The sequence below is a fragment of the Meriones unguiculatus genome, chromosome 14, assembly GCF_030254825.1.
Source record: "Meriones unguiculatus strain TT.TT164.6M chromosome 14, Bangor_MerUng_6.1, whole genome shotgun sequence".
NCBI classification, from domain to species: domain Eukaryota; kingdom Metazoa; phylum Chordata; class Mammalia; order Rodentia; family Muridae; genus Meriones; species Meriones unguiculatus.
In genome coordinates this window covers 58986926-59001825 of record NC_083361.1, presented here as the reverse complement: position 1 = coordinate 59001825, position 14900 = coordinate 58986926, and the positions used below count along the sequence as shown (strand labels likewise).

At 39.2% G+C, this 14900-nt stretch overlaps 1 long non-coding RNA gene across 1 annotated transcript in view; it reads right to left on the bottom strand.

Moving 5' to 3' along the window:
- The window catches only part of LOC132647042 (uncharacterized), a 65348-nt gene that overhangs the window by 24835 nt on the left and 25613 nt on the right, over positions 1-14900 (bottom strand). The window contains exon 2 of the long non-coding RNA XR_009585329.1: positions 13-73. This is a non-coding gene — a long non-coding RNA (uncharacterized LOC132647042). The remainder of the gene's footprint in view (positions 1-12; positions 74-14900) is intronic.

Here is a 14900-nt window from a genome sequence, read left to right as displayed (position 1 = left end):
CAATGTACTTACAGCACCTGGTGAAGGTCCTGTCAGTTGCTGCTTATTTATTACTCCTCTCTTCAGTTGCATCCTACAAAGTAAAAAAGTATAATGGTGAATATTTGTTAAAGAAAGAAAGAAAGAAAGAAAGAAAGAAAGAAAGAAAGAAAGAAAGAAAGAAAGAAAGAAAGAAAGAAAAGAAAAAGAAATCTAACTATTTGTCAGTATGCACAAGGCCTGTGAAAACTTAAGCCAGACAATTCCTAGCGTGAAGAGTGGAGGTGGTCACACTATTTCATCTTTAGTGGAGAAGGTGTTGAGAATTGATAGCTACTTGGAGAGGGAGAATAACTTTTTAAGGGGATAGTCACTAGTAGATTTTCAATGTTCCAATGGATAGACATCAATGGAAGAATCTACAGACAGCACAAACTGAACAGTGTGTGTGTTTTCAATGTGGGTAGGGAGGCAGGAGTGGATCTTAGAGGAATCGAAAAATGAATATATTCAAAATACATTGTATGAAATTCTCAAGATACTTTTTAAAACAGAAACTAGATGTCCCTCAGAAGAATGGATACAGAAGTTATGGAACATTTTACTCAATGAAATACTACTCAGCTATTAAAAACAAGGAAATCATGAAAATTTCAGGCAAATGGATGGAATTAGAAAAGATCATCCTGAGTGAGGTAACCCAGAACCAGAAAAACACTCATGGTGTATCCTTACTGATAAGCAGATATTTGCCATATACTATAGGATAGCCATCTTAAAATCTACAGAACTAAAGGAGCTAAACAACAAGGAGGACCCTGGGGGGGGGCTTAAATCTCATTCAGAACAGCAAAGAGAGCAGACACCAGTGGTAGAAGAGAGGAACAAGGAAGGGGGCCTACCACAGAGGTCCTCTGAAAGGCTCCACCCAACAAGGTATCGAAGCAGATGCTGAGACTCACAATCCTAATTTGGGCAGAGCTCAGGGAGTCTTGTGAAAGAAGGCAGAATAGAAAGACACAGAGGGGATAGGAGCTTCACAAGGAAGCCAATAAAGCTAAAAAATCTGAGTCAGGGGAGTCCTGCAGAGACTGATGCACCAACCAAGGACCATGCATGGAGAGGGCCTAGACCCCCTGCTCAGATGTAGCCAATGGACAGCTCAGTCTTCATGTGGTTCCCCAGTAAGGGGAGCAGGAGCTGCCTCTGTCATGAACTTGGTTGCTGTTGCCTGCTCTTTGATCACTTCCTCCTGGCGTTTCAGCCTTGTCAGGCCGCAGAGGAAAAGGAGCCAGGTAGTCCTGATGAGACTTGATAAGGTAGGATCAGATGGCAGGGGAGGAGAACTCCCCTTTATAGTGGACTAGGGGAAGGAAATGGGGGGGGAAGGGAGGGACGAGGAGGAAATGAGGGAGGGGGCTACAATTGGGATATAAAATGAATAAATTGTATACATAAATAAATAAATACATTTAATTAAATCATTCTAAAAACCAGGAAAGCAATCAATCCATCAATTATCACAAATAAGTACTCTCTTGATCTGATGCCAGATTATTCAATTCCCACTCCCCATGTCTACCCTTGGCTCTTTCCAACTAGTAAGGTCTCCAAGCTACCAGAAACCTGAGTGTTAGCACCCACTAACCACCATCACCTAAATTACAATTGATCAGAAGACTTGCCCATTACTTATACATATTATGATTATCTAATTTGCATGCAAAGCAATGATTAGAATACATTCATGCATACCAGTAATAAACCTTATCTAGTGCTCCTGCTATATGTCTATATGTTACCTATATTGATGGGTTTAGTTTTTTAATATGGTCATTTATTACTTAATAACAAAACATGTCCTTAAAAGTATGTTGTTAGCAGAGAAGTTGAGCTGGTGCCTAACTAGAACCTTCACCCGTACTGACTAGCATTCATGATACTGAAAGGTAGTCTGCATACTACCAGAGGAGAAAGGTAATTGTCAGTTACAAATCTCCCAGCTACAAACCCTGCAACCTACAGCAGTGACCCGCCTGCAAGATGAACTAGCGCAATAGTGGCACAAACGTTATGGAAGTAACCAATGACTTTCTGATTGGGTTTAAGGCCCTCTCTGTGACACGGAGCCCATATCTGATTCTGAAAGAATGGCCAGTAATCTAAGACTAGGTAGGTCTTGGGCCTCGAGAAAACTCCAGTACTACTATTCTGCTAAATAACACAGCAATTAATGGCTCCTAATGGCATCTTTGTTATACCTAATCAATGCACCACTCAGCCCACATCAGAGAAGCTTCTTCTTGCAGAAGCTTCTTGACAATAAACACAGAGACCCACAAGTAGACAAAATGCAGAGAGCAAGAGACTTCTGAGCACTGAGTCCTTAATCAGGTGTCTTCACTGAAGCATTCCCCTTAAAGATGAGAGATCTCTCAGGAGGAAGCAGTGGAAGATTGTAAGGCCCAGAGGTGTTAGATGGCTCCAAGAAAACAGTGTTTCTTCCAGATACAACAGGGTTTTGCCCATAGAAACTCACAGAGAACTGTGACAGCACACATAAGGCCTGCTCAGGTTTAAGGTGGATGGGATACCAGCACTGAGAGGGAAAGTAGACATGAACTCCCACCCTTATCAAAGGAACTACCTGCAACTGATACCCACTGCTAAAGGAAAAAAAAAATCAGTTTTACCCAATAGAGTCTTACTGAGTAGATTAACCCCTCCTTAAGGGAGGCACTGTGTCTAAGAGCAGCTGTCCTACACAAAATGAACCCTGTGTTGCTTTGTTGTTGGGGGGGGGCAGTTTTTGTCTCATTTTCATTTGTGTGGGCATTTTTTTAATCTTATCTATCTTTTGCTGGTTTATTTTGATTTTCACTTTTGTGGTTTTGTTGGGGCAGGAAGTGCTTCTTGAATTTTGTTGTTCTGTTTTTGTTTTTGTTTTTGTTTTTTGTTTTTTTCTTTTTTAAAAACAAAGCCGGGTGAGTAGGGAGATGGGGAGGATCTGGAAGGAATTAGGAAAGTGGAAAAACATAGTCAAAATACGTCGCATGAAAAATAATTTCAATTAAAGATAAATAAGTTGATAGGTGATACCTGGTCTTAGAATTTAGCGTGATTTTGCAGTGACCTTTTTTGGAGGAGTACACTTAAACATAACAACAAGATGTATAATCTAGGAAATACGTAGAACAGTGAGCGCAGTTTCATAGTCTCCATATCCAGATGTTATGCCCAGTTCACAACTGTATTGTTATGCTTCACACAACTAGCAACGAACACTGGTTCGTTCACAACATCTCAGCAAACACATAAGCAGTGCTTGCACTGCGAAGCGAGGACAGCTGTGGTGTCACTAGATTGTGGGACTATTTCAGCTGCCTTTGAATCTTACGGGACCATGGTAACGACCTGGCCCACACTGGACACTGCTATGGGATACATGGCTGTCCTCTGCTGATAGGTCTTTACTGAAATTAGTCATCAAGTTTTGCACGGCCCTTAGGAGAAAAATTCACAGGCAGTTTTAATACCTTCAATTTTCTGGTGAAAACCAAGTTTATATGACACTAGAACTGAATTATTAAAAGACTACGGCATCATCTGTTAACTTTCTTGGTCTGGTACCTTTTCACTGAGAGATCTTTTAACTTCCAACTCTTCTGCAATAGTGGATCTGTTCGTGCTTCCCTTCTATTTTTTAACTAATTTTAAGCATTTGTGCTTCTACTTGGAAATCATGCATTGCCTCTTTATTTTTACATTTATGTCTAGAGCAGTTATACATAATATCTACCATAGATGTTCTTATTTTCTCTATACCTGGGATTATATTTTCTGTATTAATATTGTATTTGTTTTAGTTTCTCTCTCTTTTTGTCCTAAACAGGCTTGGCAGGGTTATATGTGGTTCATTACCCCTTTCAGAGAATCCAATTTTAATTTAAATTTTTTTGTGTTTGCTTCCTAGTTTTAACTTTTGTTTTTATTAATTTCATCCTCTACATTCCTCCTTTATTTAGTTACTTTTTACTTTGCATTGGACACTTTAAAACATCTTATTTTCAAATTAATTATGTGTATATGTCTGTCTCTGTAGGGGGGGTCATGTCCCCAGGGCCTGTAAAGTTAAAGTCATGAGATCCCCTGGAACTGGATACAGAGGGTTGTTGGCTGCCATCAGGGTGCTGGGAACCAAACCCAGGTCTTCTGCCGGAAAGAACAGCTAGTTCACCTAAGCTAGTTCCTCAGACCCTGGTTCATAACTTCAATTAAAGTTTCTTCTTTGAGCCAAGGATTGTTTAAAAGCATACTTCTTAACGTTACTAAATATTTGTAAGACTTTTATACCCATCTCTAATTTTACTGGATTATTATCAGAAAAGCAGCCTTTAAAAATTCTACTCTTAAATTTATATTTAGGTTTTTATGCATGTGAAAATACCTATTGACTTCTACAAATGCTTCATGAATACCAGGTTAAAATCTAAATTATCTGTGTAGAGATGTATACACACATATTTGCATGTATATTTGTGTTGTGGGCATTCTAGATGATTGACCACTGTGCTCAAATTCTGTGTGTCCATGTTCACTAACATTTGCTTAGTCTATCTGGTTCTGGAAATGGTTGATGAACTAGTCCCAGCATAACTGTAATCTGTCGCTGTAGCTCTTGACATTTAACTTTTCATATTTGGCTATTATATTATTCAATATTTTATAACTACCAAACTTCCTTGATGAGCTATTCCTTTTATCATAATACAGTATATTTTGTAGACATTTTGAAAGAATTAGAATCTGTGTCCAAATTCTTTTGAATTTGCTTTGCTTTTGTTATTGTGCATAATCATCCAGGCTACCACTGCCCAACCTTTTTTCATAGTATTTTACCTTGCCATAGCCAGAAATATAATGCAAATACCTAAATTCTGTTTTCAACATAATCTGACATTTTACAGAGAATTGCATCCACTCATATTACATATAATGATATGTAATATTGATATGTAATATTGTAATAATGATATGTACATATTACTGATCTACTTCATCTCTCCAACTTACAAGAAATTCATTTCTTTTCCTTTTATATTTTTATTTTATTTATTTATTTTTTATTGGTTGGTCGGTCTGTGGCAGCTGGATTTGAAATGCTGGGCAGGAAGCCTAGTCCTTGGCACCTGCACATCAGTGAGTATCGTTGAATACGGATGACAGTAGCATGAGACAGTGCAGCAAGCAAAAGAGGAGAGCCTGCAGGGAATCCAGTGTCATCTTTGCCGAAACTTCAGGAGTGTCCCAAGCATGTCTGGCTGTGTGTGTGTGTGTTTGTATTTAGATTTATAGGTTTCTTAGATTTGTAGATTTTGCCTTAATCCTGTGTCAGACTCAACGCTTGTTGCCAGAAAGGTACTCCCCATGGTTCAGAGATCTATACTTTCACTCAGGCTTTGATGATTGCTTCTGCTGTTTCTCCTTTTATCCTTCTGAGCCCAGATGGGCATATTGAATTTCCTGAATCCGCACTCCTAATCACTTAGCTTACACTCCTGGATTTTGGCGGTTGAGGCACGTTGTGCCTCCATTTATGTCTTCTTCCAGATACTTAAAACACTTTCCAGTGAGTTATAGCTTTCCCTCAGATTTGTCTGACAGATATATCAATTCAGAAATTAGTATTTCAGGACCCAAAGATCTTCATGGTGCTTTAATGATCTGACATTGAGAATGCCTATTACTTTCTCATTTACTTCTCTATTTCTCCCATAGGTTCTACCTTAGTGACAGGGCATCTGTCATCACCTTTGGTGCCTGAATCACATTAAAGGAATTGTAGTATCTCCTGAAGTCACATTTGAGAGTCAGCTGTTTGATCTGAGGCATAGGGAGACTCCAGAGTGTAAGGCATGGAAGTGTGTGTTCCTGTCACTATCTGCCATAGCACTGGAATAGCAGGAGGACACCTCATCCACCAGCAGCTCATCTGGTTCCTAGCTGCCTCTTCCAGTGCTCCTGCAGTTAGGAAAAGCTGATGGTCCTTCCGGGACCACATTATGGTAAAAATATGTGAAAGCTCGTCCTCCAGGGTCACAAAATCTATTGCCTTCTCCAAGGCCTTGAGACCAGATTCATTTTCCCTGTCTCTGGCCCTTCAGTTCTTCCTCAATATTCAGGGCCCACCTCACCATGAGATTCACTATCCCATTGGTAACTATAATGATCCAGGTTTGAGTGGTCTGGGAGGCAAGAAGAAACAGGGATATATATTCAGTCACCAGGATTTCTACAAGTTCCACTTAAGAGTGAGTGACTCTCAAAAAGTGAGTTTCTTGCAGTAAGCAATCACATCTACTATAATTCTATTTTTTCTCTTCGTGGCTCTCCTATATGGCCCAGGGCATTGTAGCTATTCATTTACCAGGTGTGAGCCTTGGCAACAATAAATCCTGTGATCTTAACTCATATAGGTCATCATCTTCATGGCTGAATAATAACATTATCAATGGCTGGAATTCTTTTTGCAAATCTTCCTCAAGTATCTAACTCAATGAAACTCATGTATATCAACCACTTAGCTCTCAGGAATTAGATGAGTCAACTCCATTGAAAGCCTAGCAGAGATGGATAGAAGATTCCAAAGTGTGATGCTGAGTTTAATCGAGGTGGTTCTGAAACCTAACTCCAGTCTTTCCATTCACTAATTAAATGATACATTTTCTCCAGCTCTTCATTTCTTCACCTATAAATTAGGTTTAAATTTTTTTACCTTCATAAAATGGCCAATAGTCTTAAATGAGATAACACATTGATATACCCAAAACAAAATAAGAGCTCATAACTATGAGCTAACAACACTATTTTTAATTATTTTTTGGTTGCCAAGTTATTTCTATTTTTTTAGGGTATAGTGTTATAATTAAACAAAATAAAAAATGTGTGATGAGCAAATCAAAGTAATTAGTATTTCCATCTCCTCAATATCATCATTTTATATGTTGGTCATCTTTAATTCTTCTTCTCTAGTCACAAGCATTATTGGTTTTGCAGATGTCTAAAGAAGTCACTGCAGAGCAGAAGGAAGGAAAGTGGGAGAACCAGGAAATGGGCAAGAAAGTAGGACCTCAATCCTGAATCTTAATCCTTGAAGACTCTGGGTATCAAAGATGTTTTAAACCTTTCCACAATACTTCCACTCCTACAGCCTGGGATTTGAATTGTTTCTCTTCTGCTAAACAGTATTACACAAACCTCTCCGAATATTAACAGTCACAGCAGAGAGGGCTAGAGAGGTGATGTATGTGGGTAGGGGCGATCTGGATCAGGCAGTGACACAACCCCTAACATGTGTTCTAGCATCCTTTGATGAAACTCTTCTGCTTTGAGCGTTGTTTGTCAATTCTGTGACACACCTTTGCAGGTACGGTCCTGACAGGAGGGACCACAGCTCCATCCCTTTCCATCTTAACAACAGATCTTTCAGAGGAAATGTGAGCTCCAGATATCTAGGCTCTAACCCCACCTCTGCCACTGACAAGCCCTCAGACAAGCTGTTGACATTTCTCAGGCTTTTATTATTAATTGGTTTTTGGGTGGGTTATTTTTATAAATTGTTATTTTATTATTAATAAGAGGATATTTTTGTTAGCAAATATTTATATAATACAATTTTAAGTATAACCATAAGAGGTAGGTCAGATACAGAGCACAGTAAACACTAAATGTTTAATATAATATAGCAATATGCGTAGAAGTTCTTATTTTCCCTATAGTTAAGTCTATGCATTTGCGACCTGGTGCTTATCAATATTCTTGTGAATGCTCTGTGTTGGATGCTACTACCATCATCTTCTTCCTCATCATGTTCATCTTTATGTGGGTACCAAATCTACTCAGGCACAAATGTTTCAAGGACATTACTAAAGACTCTCCCCGCTTTACATCATCTCGGGCCAGGAAGATCAGGACCAGCCCTAACCAAAAAGTTGGACCTCAAATATCTATCCACTCATCTCCAAAGTCGAGATTTATTTTTGATACCAGCCCTTTTAAAATATGCACATCCAAAAATCTTTTATCCATCTCTCATAAACACTGAACTGACTTGTTTGCAAAAGGCCTATCACCCAGCACTGGAAATATTTATATAGCTTATATATTAATATGTTATTCTCAGTTATAAACATAACTGGATTTAGATTCAAAATATTATGTGTAAACTGGCTTTTAGCAATGCAACATGCCTTCTTGACAAACAGTAGTTTTGTATTCTAGCACACAAATCTAAATAGGTCTGGTGATAAAGATATGCTTAACCATATATAAAGTAGAAAATCCTTACAAGACATGCATAGTATACAATGCCATTCTTATGTTCTTGTGAGAGTGAGGTACACGGCTAGAATGGTCATTGAAAAGCCAGGGTCAGCCCAGGCTAGCAAAGGTGTCTTCTGCATATACCATGTTAGACGTTTTGCCTGCAAGGAAACTATGAAAACGTCATAGGAAGAATGTTTACAAAGAAATGGTATCAGCTTAGTATCATTTTAGTGATTAAAACATCATTCTGGCAACAGTGTGGAGAATATGTCTAATAAAGAAGTGATGGTAGGTGCTGTCTCAATGCGCCAACCTTCTTCCCTTAAATTACTGGGGAAAAGGCTTTGACTATAGGGTTGGAATAAGGAAAGCAGAGCTGGGCCGTGGTAAGCAGGTAGCACTGCAGAGCTTGCAGATGGCTGGAATGAAGAGGAAAGAGGAAAAGAAGCAGCATGACTAACTTTAGGTCATTGCCTCGATGACTGGATAGCACATTTTAACACATCTTCCTAAACACAAATGGGGGAGATAGAGGTAGGGGAGTTTTTGTATCCTATGCAGTGATAAGTTGTCAGTAAATTCTGGGTGGAGGTTTTTAGCTGAGTTTATAGCTCTGAAGTGAGTGTCCTAGACAACTATTCCATGCCCTTTAGGTTTTACTGCCCAGAAAGTCCTGAATATCATGACCATGTTATATCCAGAAATATGAGTATTCTATTTCACACCAAAGTGGGCATAATTACAGCAATCTCCTTAAGATCCTAACACTATTATTCTTGTTAACAGATACCAGCAAGGTAGATTGGCTTACTGAAGAGCAAAAGCTACAAGAATAAAATGTTCAGAGTGTTGGAAATGAGTAAAATGAATAAACTCACCACTCTGGAGGGAACATCTAACATGTGGTTATTAAAGCTTTCAAGGTGCCATTGAAATGCTTAGGATGTCAGAGCTCATCATATGGGAAGACCATAGACACACGTGTGTGTGTGTGTGTGTGTGTGTGTATCAAACTCCAAAGGGGATTATAGTATAAGAATAGGAGACAGTGAGAAGAATAGAGATTCATAAAAATATGGAGACTTCAAGAAAAAAACAAAAAAGTCTACCATGTGACTCTGCTACTTGGAGAAGTTGGAGGATATGCTTGCCTAAAAAGCAAGAGTTACCTGCCTGTGTCTTTAAGGATCTCATGTACAAATCAAATACAGATGGCCCATTACATTTATGACCTCACTGTCAATTACTCTAGACGAAGCATGCATTAATTATTGAAATGCTTTCATAGTATACAAGGTTTTAGTGGTTACATTGCCACTGATAATTTCAACTTTCTGATTAGAAGCTGGTCTAGGCAATTTTATTTATGAGAATTCATTTCTTGAATGTAATAAAAACTACAAATCTAGTAGTATATTTTTCTTTCCTAGTTAACAAAGCCAAACTACACATATCCTGGCCTTTATTCCTGGAAACCAATGCATTGTTTTCTATTAACTACATTATTGTGGCATACAACACGTAAACTCAGCCAACACCTATTATAGGGTGGGCGAGACGCCTCAGGTGGAAAGCACGTTTGCCATCAAGGATGACAACCTGAGTTCAATCCCCAGGAATCACACAGTGGATGGAGAAAACCCACTCCTGCAAGTTGTCCTCTGACTTTGATAACCTCACCGTGGGGCACATGCGCACGCACATACACACACGCAATCACGTATGTGGACACAAATGAAAATAGATAATCACAGTAAATTTGGATTATTGGCATTATTTGTTGTTTATGTGAAGAAGGGGAAGGTAATGTTTGAAATTACTTTGTTCAAGGGATAAGGAATATTCATAAACTATATTGTTCTTCAAACAAAAAAAGAAGACTAAACTTGGCTAAAGCTTCAAATGGTTGCATCTGCTTCAATTCAAACTAGTAAATATTATATATAACAAGATATTTACTAGCTTGAATGTTATACATATTTGCTAATATATAATAATTATATACATACATAAAACAATCCACAGACTTGAGATGTTTAAGCGGCATGGGATAATGTTTTTGTTGTTTTTAATGGTTGGGGTTGTTTTCCTGGCAAGGTCCATTAACTATTAATGTTAAAAAACAATAGCAGCATCCCAATGAAATCATACCTTCCAAGAAACACAGTAACAATGTAAGGGAATTAGAGAAAAGCTTGGGCATTTCAGCCATTCTGGAAGAAAACTATTCACTCAACAAATACAAAATAAGTACCTACTAAGTTCCAGGAACTGTTTTAGGCATCTGTAGGACTTTAGGCATAAAAACAACGATCTCTGTTCCTGCCAAGTATAGATTCTAGCAAACTGACTCCACTAATCCCCTTAGCAATGGGGAGGAGCCCAGGACTCAGAGGAACGATAATTGACTGAGGATTTCTCAGAAAAGGAAAGAAAGCGTGGTACAAGCTCAAGCCCTTTTGCTCAAATTCCATGGGCTTACATCACTGTATTTCTATTGCCTTCACCATCTCTAACTCACCATCTTCTGACTTGGGTGTCTATTGATTTGCATCCGTAAGAGTCTATATTGAGTGGGCTGGATGATTCAGTGGTTAGGAGCACTTGCTGCTCTCCACTGCAGAGGGCCTAGCTTTGCTAGAACCCACATGGTAGTTCAGAACTATCTGTACCTTGAGTTCCAGGGCACTTAGGAGCTTCTTCTAGCCTCTGTAGGTACCAAGTATGGTACCTACTGGTGCACTACCTACATGTAGGCAAAACATTCATACACATAAAATAAATATAAATAAAGAGTTTATATGTAGACACGGGACACTGAACTTTTTCTTTACTTCTTTGTTTGCTTAGAGATAAGCAAATTTGTTTGTTGTTGTTGTTAGGTCTCTTGTACCTACTAAGTGCCAGGAACTGCTGTAGGCATTCCTCCGAGTGTCAGCAGTACAGAGGTGTTCCACCAGGCCCAAACAGCTGGACCACTTTTCTGTAGAGATCCTCATCTAGATACTTTTAAAAATAAATGAATAAATGAAAGATTAGTTCTATTTCTCCTCCCAGAGATTTACAATAGAAGAAGAAAAAAAATACTCCAACAAAGAAAGGCTCAGCTAGGACAAGCATCACAGGAGTGCTGCTTTCCCAGAACACAGGGATGGTGTGACCTGCAAACAGTAGCCAGTGTCCATGTGTACTCATAGAGTTGTTTCTCTGGCCAAACCAAAACAGGTACAGGAAATTATAACCATAGCAGGGCCCAAATAGAAAGTGTTATCTGTCACAATAGGTTTGTATAATCCAGGGGTGAAAAGGTCCCACACACCTCAGCATCGCTAGAGCTGAGAAATGTGTTCAGGCTCCAATCATAACTATGCAAGATCATGCAAATGAACAAGTGAGCTGACACTGAGCAAGGCTTACGTATCGCACTCTCCAATAGACACTAACGGGGAAAGTGCATGGTTATATAAATATTTGATTGAATAATACACAGTTCATTCAGAATATTAACTTTTTCTGAATAAGAAAGTTTTCTCAGTGCTATTTATAGAGCCACCCCAAAAACAACAAAATGTTTAATGCTTAGCCCCTTACACTTTTAAAGGTGTGTTAGGGCTCACTGAGAAAATCCAGTAAGTAAGGGTGCTTACCACCAAGTCTGAACACCTGAATTTTATCTCTAGGACCCATGATAGAAAGAGAGAACAGACACCCATAATGTATCCTCTGACCCCAACATGTGTGCCTACACACACATATACACAGTATTTTTTGGTTGGTTGGTTGGTTGGTTGTTTTTTTCTTTTAATCTTTTGAGACTCTTTGGCTATATGAAAGTAAGAGACCTCAGATGACTCATCTAAAGTCAAGTCAAATTTCACAAAGTACACCTAGGCTCCAGGGTGACGTCATGATAAGGCCAGTCTCTGGCACTCCTTCAAGCCATTCCTATTCTAGATACACAACCAAAGTAGACAGAGGTGTTCTCATGTCCACAGACGAGATGAGACTCTAACGCTCAGAAGGCAGAATAAGCCAGGATTCAGCTCCATTCATACATGGAATAAGAAACACATTCTTGGGGCTGGAGTGTTGGCTCAGTGGTTAAGAGCACTTGTCTTGTTTTGGCAAGTTCGGTTCTCAGCATCCACATGAGGCTTACCCCCGCTTCAGGCACCAGGTGTGCATGGGGTGCACAGACATTTATTCAGGTAAAGCACTCGTAAACACCAGGTAATAAAACAAAATCTAGGAAAAATAAAAAAAAAAAAGAAAGATCTACTTTTCTAAAAGAAGGAAACGTACTCCAGGAACAAGATCCGAGAGATGTATGTGGGTGGGCTGGTGAGGAGGGGCTATCTGGAGTACTCGTGAGCATGTCAGAGCAGAAATTGAAATCTGCAACAGTGTTCAAGGGAAATACAGTTCATAGAGGAAGAAGTCATTGGTTTTATTTTAGATAGAAGAAAAATTATCTAACTGCTCACGTGTAAAAACCAACTGTAAAACTAAGTAGAAACTAATATAGGCAATTATGCAGTTTCTTCGTGTGTGTGTGTGTGTGTGTGTGTGTGTGTGTGTGTGTGTGTGTGTATGCACGACTGTTATAACACGTGGAAGTGGAGGCACAAGGTTCATAGCAAGTATCTTCCCTGCCAGGCTTTTTGTGCAGATTCAGAGATCTGAACTCAGATCCTCGTGCCTGCATAGTAGACATCTTACTGACTCATCTCTGTGGCCTCGGTCATAGAATTTCTAATTCTGTGGTTTCTTATGGGTCTATGCAATACTATTTCCTTGATTTCTTAGGGGAAGAAATATGTTCACTGATCCAGAAACTTAGAAAGCTGGACAAGCCATAGTCTAAAGTGGTTCAAGGACCAAGAGCAGCACTGAAGAGCCTCTTAGAAATGCAGTCTCGTGAACTCAGTTGCCTGCTCCTTGATCATGACTCCCTGGTGGGGCGGCCTTGCCAGCCCGCAGAGGAAGAGGATCCAGGCAGTCCAGAGGGGACCTGATAGGATAGGGACCAACACTAGGAGAGGAGGACTTCCACAATCAGTGGACTAGAGGAGAAGGATGGAGGTGGGGAGGGGAGAAGGGAGAGTGGGACTGGCAGGAGATGAATACAAAGTCAATAAATTATAATATATATATACATATATACATATTATATATATATATATATACATATATACTATATAGTAATGATAAAATAAAAGCAAAAAAATGCAGTCTCAGCCAGGCATCCTGGTGCATGCCTTTAATCCCAGAACACTGAGGAAGGCAGAGGCTGGCTGTAAGTTCAAGGCCAGCCTGGTCTACAAAGTGAGTCCAGGACAGTCAATAAAGAAACAAAAACAAAGAAGGGAAGAAAGGAAGAAAGGAAGAAAGGAAGAAAGAAAGAAAGAAAGAAAGAAAGAAAGAAAGAAAGAAAGAAAGAAAGAAAGAAAGAAAGAAAGAAAGAAAGAAAGAAAGAAAGAAAGAAAGAAAAAGAATGCAGTCTCAGGCCCAAGCCCAGACACTGAATCAGAACTCTAACAAGAGCCCCTGAGTCCTGGGCACCTACAACTTTAAAAACCTGGCTTACTTCATCTCTCCCCAGCTACTCACTCACCCTAGAAAGAAAGTAGTGAGTACATGAGACACTCTTAAGAACCAGGGACAATCTACCTACCCACTGTTTCCTTCTCTATCCTGTATCTCCATCTTCTTCCTTAAGAACGGTAAAATATCCCATTCCAAACAGCTTCTAAATTTTGCTGAGGCTCACAATCCAAGAGGGAAATAAGTATTTCATCTGTTTCCAAAGTGTCCCTTTAAAACAAATCTGTAAGTGGAGCAGTATTTGTGCATCCCTTAGTTTCCAGTAACTTCCCTAAGTCATAGTTCGCTGGGATGAGTAAGTTACTTTGGTCATCTCATCTGCTAGTTCTCCTTACTCTCTCAGAATAAGACAAGTGTGTCAAGGTCAGAGAAGTATGTTTCTAGCAACAGGGACCCTTATGATGAGTTCCACTCTAGTACTGAAGCTCCAAGCATTCTCATGTTTGCTTCACCCCACCTTCTTAAGTAGAACGAGTTCATTTCTAAGTTTTTTCCACCCTGGACTTCTTGCTTATTTGAGCTGTGTCTGTTCTTCCTTAGTGGAAGCTCTTGCAGCTTCTCTTGATTGACAAAAATTCTTCTTCTGTTCAGCTCTCACTGTGTAACCAGGAGCAATACAGACAGTGTAAAGACTTGGATTACACTATCCATTCAATAATAGACAACTAAAAGAAACCAAAACAAAAAAAAAAAAAAAACAAAAAACAAAAACAACCCTAAATGGCGCACAATCTCATGGTTTATGTATGTAGAGGCAGTAGTACACGTTTGCATCTTAACTTTCCTTAAGATCACATCAGATTTTTTTTTCAGTCTCTCCTCCTTTAATTTAATTAGAATCTGGGCTGGGGGCAAAGCAGAGAAGGAAAGGTGAGAGGGAGAAGGAAGAGGAGCTATGATGAATGAATGATATATACACATGTGGAAATATCACAGTGGAACACATTAATCTGTACAGTTAATATGTGTTAAAACGTATAATAATTGAAAGA